The 8,603-nt window shown below is 48.5% G+C and overlaps 1 long non-coding RNA gene across 1 annotated transcript; it reads right to left on the bottom strand.

Annotated features, from left to right (window-relative positions):
• Positions 1 to 2,022: 2,022 nt before the first annotated feature.
• LOC122009938 lies at positions 2,023 to 2,636 on the bottom strand. Its single transcript, XR_006119715.1, has 3 exons — positions 2,479 to 2,636; positions 2,329 to 2,392; positions 2,023 to 2,091 (listed from the first exon to the last, which is right to left on the bottom strand). It is a non-coding gene; the product is annotated as an uncharacterized LOC122009938 (long non-coding RNA).
• Positions 2,637 to 8,603: the final 5,967 nt, after the last annotated feature.

Below are 8,603 nucleotides of genomic sequence, written 5' to 3' on the forward strand. Positions count from 1 at the left end.
TATACTAATAAAAATGTAGGATAACAGTATACCAACATACCTCCTATAGCTTGGAGATGTCCTGCTGCTGCCAGGTCCCAAAATCCAAAAAGTCACATCGAGAAGACCAAAACACGAAATCCGAAACACCGGAAAAATAAGACACGTAAGTCGATCTCTGATACCAAATAAATTGATATCAGATAAATCTCGAAAATCCAGAACACATAGCAAGTATCGTATACCTGCTCTGATACCACTAAATTGTTACGCCCCGGAGGAGTCTCTGTCCGAAGAAATTTCGGCAGCACCTCCCCTGACGGCGGACAATCTGAAACTTTCTACATACACAATATACATCAGCCACAGGCGGCTGGAATATATACACACAACCACGCAGTTATATATATATATCATCAGCCCACTCGGCTGGAACAAAACCAAAATACGGAAAATGACAGAAACCAAATACAAACCCAAAACACAAAGACTGCTAGGCTTACACAACCAACAACTGATACAAAACATCACATACAGCCTCAACACTCCGAACACAAAACCGGAACACACAAAGTCAAATACATACATCTCATATACCAAGATCAAATAACAAAAAAAAAATGCGGAGATATGGCTTCTGATGTGACGTGGGGACCAGCAGACAGGATGCTCCAAGCGACACCATAAATAACCTGGTACCTGAAAAGATAATATCAACGGGGGTGAGTTCAACAACTCAGCGAATACCAATGGACATGAGTAGTAAGATATATCTAACAGCAACAAACATGGAATACAGCTTCCTAATCATATATAGGGAATATGTAAAACTGAAAGGTAACTGAGGAAGCTGTACTCACTAGGAACTCCTATCCAGTCAAAAGGGTCGTCAAACCGAAAGTGTCAATAATCCTGTATGCAGGTCAAAAGTATGCATCCAACCAAAATGCAGCAACCAAATGCAGCAAACACAATCATAAGAATATAAATGCATCAATGCATATGATGCGAATGATGCGTCCTGGTCACCCCTGACGCCAGTCAGTCATATCACACACAAATGGTGAGACCAAGTGGGTAGGGCTGTGACAACCGTGCACTCTATCGTCACTACTCCTGATGAGTGACCGAGTGGACGGGATGCTGTCGGAGTACTCCTGTCCTGTGACCCCAAATCATAAATGGGGGAGCTCAATGCTCTCATCTCCCGGTACACGATAACGGGGAGGTATCTCTGCCAACTACCACGCTGAGTCACCTGACCAACGGAGCCAAACAGAGTCCACCGTCTGCCGACCACCACGCTGCTACACTAAATGCCAGCGGAGCCAAATAGAGCGGAACTGTCTGTCGGCTACCACGCTGAGTCCTCAGACCAACGGAGCCAAACAGCAGAACCGTCACACACCTGTTTGATATACCACTAACCCATGAGTGGTGGTGTGTGCAGTACATGTAACTGGCAATGAGCTCAACCATAGTGGAGCCGACAATCGCACAGCATGCAATCATGATGCATGACACTAAGCATAGCAAAACTGATCAACATATCCATATACATATATACATAATATGGGTACCACAGTATCAGTAGGTCAAATCCACAGATCTAGGGTATACAGGTCCTCTATGATATAACAACCTAGATCCTAAACATATCCCCCTTCCATAGCATATGTACCAACAATATGCACAGATCAAAGAAAAAGGGTCTAGGTACACAAATCAGATATGATATACAAATAGAGGTACACAAGTCAGGTAAGGTATAAAAACCTAGGTATTAGATAATCTAGATACACATGCCAGAAAATAAAATCCAGAACCTAGTCCGAACCTCAGTAGGTATGGTATGCCACTTACTCTAGGAACCAAGGTACTCATGGAAATAATCCTGAAACGTAAACATGAATACATATCAAACGGCCAACAGATCATGCTATGGGTATCAAACCGTGACATACCAAGGCAAACATGATCATTGCTTGCAGCTATAAAATACTATGCATATCCAATAGACAATATCATAAAGATAAGTCAAGAGGTACCCGCCTCAAATGTAGATCGAGCTAGACAACCTCTGCGTCAAAGTGCTCATCCCAAATCAATGTCCTGTAATAGTCACATTTAATTTAGCTACATATGTATATCACATAGCTAAAAATAATCTCTTAATTATCAGAAATCCTATTTCATTCATTTATTCTCGAGTAACAAACGATTCGGATCTAACCATCTAGTTATCCAATTATCCCTAATTCAGAACATAAACATAATTCACCAACAGCATGTATTACAATTACTACACTTCCTTCATAGCTCGGATTAAAGCATATCCTAAAAACTCACCTTAGAAACCTCTTCCTTGAGGTCCTTAGCCGAAGCAAAATCGCCACCGCAAATTCCAAAAGCCCTAAATCAAAAATATCAGCACAACCAAAAATATCAGCACAACCGTATCAATGTTTCCAACCCAAGGGCTAAAATCCAAATACTCACCCAAACATAAATGCCCGAACTGTCGAGTCACTGCCGGACGTGGCTGAAATCGGATAACGTCGGAAATCCAGTGGCTGAACAAACTCCAAGTCCGGTGGTCGTCACAAAGGAGAGCAACAACCCTCGGCCGACAGTGAAGAACCAGAAGCGTCTGGTGGTGGCTGTTGGCGTTGACAGCGGCGCTAGGGCATAATAAGAAGATGGCAGCCGGCACAAGGGCAGAGGGACATCAACACCCGATGAGAATGGCGCCCACACTGACCTCACCGCCGGAGGTGGATGGGGACGAGGAAGCGATTGGTCAGCACCTTCAAGACTCCGATGAGGTCCTCAGGCGACGCGGTGAGGCTGAGACAGTCGGGAAAGAATCATCCTCTGTCGGCGTCACTGCGTCGCCGACAAATCCCGCGCGGATGGCTTGCGGGAGTGGCGCGACCACAGTAAGGGAGAAGGAAAAAAGGGCTCGGCAGGTGGTGAGACACATCGAAGATCGTTGCTGGCGGTAGGGCTTCCTTGGCTGAGGCTTGTTTGCGTGGGAGAGAAAACGCGAAGCAACGCCAATTGGGAAAAAGGAGACAGATCTAGGGTTTAGGGCAACGACCGACGGCACTTCCACGCGGCGGTGACGCGAGAGAAAAAGAAAATCGGTGCTGCTCGGCCGGAAGAGAGGAAGAGACGGGGAAAACATAAACTTGGCCGGCGTTCGATCGGAGAAGAAGAGGAAGAAGGAACTGTCGCTTGTGGCGCCGGTTAAGCAAAGGAGGAGACGGCGTCGCATGGTTAGGGCACGGGAATAAGAGGAAAAGAAAAGGAATAAAAGAAAAGGAGAAATAAAACTTTTCCTCTTAAAAATAGGGTAGTCTAAACATGTTTTTCTGGGCCCCATGTTTATCCCCGTTAACTCGTCCATACGAGCTCCAAAAAATTCCCAAAAAATTTCCAAAAATTCCAGAAAATTCCCTTATTATTATTCTCTATTTTCCGGTATTTTACAAGCGGTGATTGCTAGCGAAATGATCAAGGAAATGCTTGTAGAAATCCTTGAATCTGCAGATGGATTCATCTTGTAGTCACTTTAACCACCTCTGTACGAAGCCAAAGAGTGTGGTGACAGAGAGTGTGGTGAGGAATGTTGGCGTAGATTGCACTAATAAGGGGGACTCGACCAAACTTAAGCATACAACACTCATACGATCATCTGTGCTTTCGATTGGACTTCCAAACGCTCCAACTTCCTACTACAACTCTACTGTGATGCTGTCACACTCGTCTATTGCTAAGAAGCTGACCAAACATCGAGCTCAAGCCAACCCTATTGAAATAGTATTTGGTAATCTTTTTCATTTGTGTACTTAATTATTGCAAAGGGATAAGTGCAGTGTGTTCCGCTTGTTCAAAATTCTTTTGTATTTGATTCTCTCTTCTAGAGGTACCGGAAGAAGTATTTTAGTAGATTACCCATCGATAGGTCTGTGAGACCTAGGTCTTGGAGTAGGAGTCACTGAAGGCTCCGAACCAAGTAAATGAACCATGTCCATTTCTATCTTCTTACTTGCTTTTGATTTTTGTGTTTTTCTGCTGCATTTACTTTGATCTTAAAATGAAAGCAAAGTTTTTCAAAATCACGTGATTCCCCCCCCCCCCCCCCCCCCCCCTCTCACGTGCGTCTCAATCCAACAAGTGGTATTAGAGCAGGTTCTGCTCTGAATTGGCGCAACCACCAATCAAGCTAGTGGAAATCATTTTAGTTTTAGATTTCATTTTTTTCGCATTCTATTTGAATTGATAAAAGTTTATCCATTCAAATAACTCTTTTTCATTCAGTTTTTTCTCGAAATTTGTGCAACACCACTCGAGTTCCTTAATATAATTTTTTCCTCAAACTCTGCTAATCCAAGACCAAGTCTTGGTACCTTCTTCAAGTTTTCTATTTAAGATCTAAATGGCCCAAAATGAAGGATACATCACTGCTCGTCCTCCTCTTTTCAATAGAGATGACTTCCCTTACTGGAAGAGGTGGATGGAGGTGTACTTGAAGACTGATTTTGACTAGTGGTTCAATGTCACCAAAGGATACAAGACGACCGTCGACAACACCGGAATTCCAATGGACCCAAAAAATTAGAATATGCAAATAAAGAAGAAGGCTCAGATTGACTCCAAGGCCCTCAACACAATCTAGTGTGGATTAACAAATGAGGAGCTAAGCAATGTCGATCCACATGAAAATGCAAAAGAGCTATGGGACAAACTCATAGAACTACATGAAGGAACCAATGACGTAAAGGTAACAAAAAGAAACCTATTCTTAAATAACTTATTTAACATCAAAATACAGGAAAGTGAGACTGTCAGTCAACTGCACACGTGTAACGACCACGCTTCTTACTACTACTACTCTCTAAGGATGACCGTTACTTATCTACTAACTCTACTTAACCGGTATAATTAAAATCCTCGAATAAACCCTACCAAAAAATTTCGACAGAATCTCCCCTGTACCGGTGACCATAATCATTAATACATGACATAATATACACAGCCACAAGCGGCTGGAACACATATCAATCAACCACGCAGTATAATAAATCCAAAATAAAGGAAATGATCCGGCGGTAAGAATGGGGGACCCACAGATGGGGTCCCGTCCGAGCGGAACCAGAGATTACCCAGCCAAAGGTTTGGGTTTCCGACGCCAAAGCAGAACCGGAGCCGAATGACCGAGCGGAGGTGTCCGCTCGGCCGGAATCGAATGGCCGAGCGGAGGTGTCCGCTCGGCCGGAATCGTGGCGAGGGAACAGTGGTTAGCCGAGCGGCCTATTCGCTCGGCTCGGGATATGATATGTCAGCAAAGGCATGATGATTAGACTGTACGCAAGATGGCACTATTAAAGGCCCCACCATCACGTCACGGAAAAGTTGATACAGTAGCAGTATGGTCTTATGGATGCCCTTCTGACAGGCCCACACCTAGGCATGGTCGAAAGCAGGTGATCGCTTCGATTGGTGTGCCCAGGCTCCTTCGAGAGGTCTATATAAGGCCTCCATTTCTTCAACCGAAGGTACACAAGTCTACATTTTCGGAGCCGCTTTCTTATTCCCTCGCCTGACTTGAGCGTCGGAGGGCCGTCGCCGGGACACCCGCTCGGCTCGGTTCGCCGGAGCACTCGAGGATCCAGCAGGGAGCGCCACATCCCCAGCGTCCATTGACCCAGGTTTGGACTGGATCAAATTGGCGCCGTTTGTGGGAACGCGCTTGTATCCGAGCGGAATAGATGGACGAAGCTGGACGACCTCACCGTGACGCTCTCCCAGGAGAAACTCGACGCTCTAATTGAGGCAAGAGCAGCTAAGCTCGTGGAGCAACAGAAACAGAAGGCTCAAGCTGAGCGGATATCTGAGCGGCCCAAAAGGAACGACCGGAGAAGCATTAGAAATGGGGGCAAAATAAGGGTCCGACTAGCACTCAAGTGGGAGTAACTCCTGCCCCGATATCGGTCCGACGAGGGAGCCATGATGCGTTTCGACAAGTATATATATTCTTCATCACTCCACGGGTATTCGGGAGTCGAGGAATTGGGTCAGAACCCTCGCTGGTCGGCAGGTCAGTTCTTCAGTTATCCTCTTTCCGTTGTAAGATTTATTATAGTTCCTCGAGCTAAAAGCCCCGTGCCGCTCGGCCGGGAGTATAAACCGAGCCAAGGGCTCGATGGGAAGCCCGTGCCGCTCGGCCGGGAGTATATTAGCCGAGCCCCGAGCTCGATGGTAAGACCCCGTGCCGCTCGGCCGGAGGTAAATTATCCGAGCCAAACGCTCGAGTGTCGAAGGCCCCGTACCATTCGGACGGAGGTATATTAGCCGAGCCAAAGGCTCAAGGATCGAAGGCCCCGGACCGTTCGGCCGGAAGTAAATTATCCGAGCCAAACGCTCAAGTGTCGAAGGCCCCGTACCATTCGGACGGAGGTATATTAGCCGAGCCAAAGGCTCAAGGATCGAAGGCCCCGGACTGTTCGGCCGGAGGTAAATTATCCGAGCCAAACGCTCGAGTATCGAAGGCCCCGTACCGTTCGGACGGAGGTATATTAGCCGAGCCAAAAGGCTCGAGGATCGAAGGCCCCGAGCCGTTCGGCCGGAGGTAAATTATTCGAGCAAAATGCTCAAGGACGAAGGCCCAAGCCGTTCGGACGGGCGTGCGATATCCTTGCATCGGCATAAAAAACCGAAGGCCCCGTGCTGCTCGGCCGGAGGTAAATTATCGGAGCCAAGCGCTCAACGACGAAGGCCCCGAGCTGCTCAGCCGGAGGTATATTGTACGAGCCAAAGGCTCAATTTCGAAGACCTTGTGTCGTTCGGCCAGGTAAACGTTGTCCAAATTAGGCTTAAAAGCCCGACGAGCTCCGTCGTTAAAGATCGAGAGCCGCACCGACCGGCTATAAATATCCGCGCCGACGAGCTCCGTCGTTAAAGATCGAGAGACGAGCCGGCGTCTATAAACCCTCCGAGCGGAAGACCGTCTAGCCCAGACGTTAAACCGTAGAGCCGCGCCGACCGGCTATAAATATCCGCGCCGACGAGCTCTGTCGTTAAAGATCGAGAGACGAGCCGGCGTCTATAAACCCTCCGAGCGGAAGACCGTCTAGCCCAGACGTTAAACCATAGAGCCGCGCCGACCGGCTATAAATATCCGCGCCGACGAGCTCCGTCGTTAAAGATCGAGAGCCGCGCCGACCGGCTATAAATAACCGCGCCGACGAGCTCCGTCGTTAAAAATCGAGAGTCGCGCCGACCGGCTATAAATATCTGCGCCGTCGAGCTCTGACGTTAAAAATCGAGAGACGAGCCGGCGTCTATAAATCCCCGAGCGGAAGACCGACGAGCTCCGTCGTTAAAGATCAAGAGCCGCGCCGACCGGCTATAAATATCCGCGCCGACGAGCTCCATCGTTAAAGATCGAGAGACGAGCCGGCGTCTATAAACCCTCCGAGCGGAAGACCGTCTAGCTCAGACGTTAAACCGTAGAGCCGCGCCGACCGGCTATAAATATCCGCGCCGATGAGCTTCGTCGTTAAAGATCGAGAGACGAGCCGACGTCTATAAACCCTCCGAGCGGAAGACCGTCTAGCCTAGACGTTAAACCGTAGAGACGCACCGACCGACTATAAATATTCGCGCCGACGAGCTCCGTCGTTAAAGATCGAGAGACGAGCCGGCGTCTATAAATCCCCGAGCGGAAGACCGACGAGCTCCGTCGTTAAAGATTGAGAGCCGCGCCGACCGGCTATAAATATCCGCGCCGACGAGCTCCGTCGTTAAAGATCGAGAGCCGCGCCGACCGGCTATAAATATCCGCGCCGTCGAGCTCCGACGTTAAAAATCGAGAGACGAGCCGGCGTCTATAAATCCCCGAGCGGAAGACCGACGAGCTCCGTCGTTAAAGATCAAGAGCCGCACCGACCGGCTATAAATATCCGTGCCGACGAGCTCCGTCGTTAAAGATCGAGCGGATAAATTTGGCATGAGGGCCGAACGGCTCAAGGGATATCAGCAGCAGCGATAAGGCGACGACCGCCCGCTCAGACACATAGTCCAGTCAGTCGGACTCACTGCCTCCTTCGACTAGACTTGAAGGGGAGGCAGGTAAGAATGGGGGACCCACAGATGGGGTCCCGTCCGAGCGGAACCAGAGATTACCCAGCCAAAGGTTTGGGTTTCCGACGCCAAAGCAGAACCGGAGCCGAATGGCTGAGCGGAGGTGTCCGCTCGGCCGGAATCGAATGGCCGAGAGGAGGTGTCCGCTCGGCCGGAATCGTGGCGAGGGAACAATGGTTAGCCGAGCGGCCTATTCGCTCGGCTCGGGATATGATATGTCAGCAAAGGTATGATGATTAGACTGTACGCAAGATGGCACTATTAAAGGCCCCACCATCACGTCACGGAAAGGTTGATACAGTAGCAGTATGGTCTTATGGATGCCCTTCTGACAGGCCCACACCTAGGCATGGTCGAAAGCAGGTGATCGCTTCGATTGGTGTGCCCAGGCTCCTTCGAGAGGTCTATATAAGCCCTCCATTTCTTCAACCGAAGGTACACAAGTCTACATTTTCGGAGCCACTTTCTTATTCCCT

This window comes from Zingiber officinale, chromosome 1A (assembly GCF_018446385.1).
Source record: "Zingiber officinale cultivar Zhangliang chromosome 1A, Zo_v1.1, whole genome shotgun sequence".
NCBI lineage: Eukaryota > Viridiplantae > Streptophyta > Magnoliopsida > Zingiberales > Zingiberaceae > Zingiber > Zingiber officinale.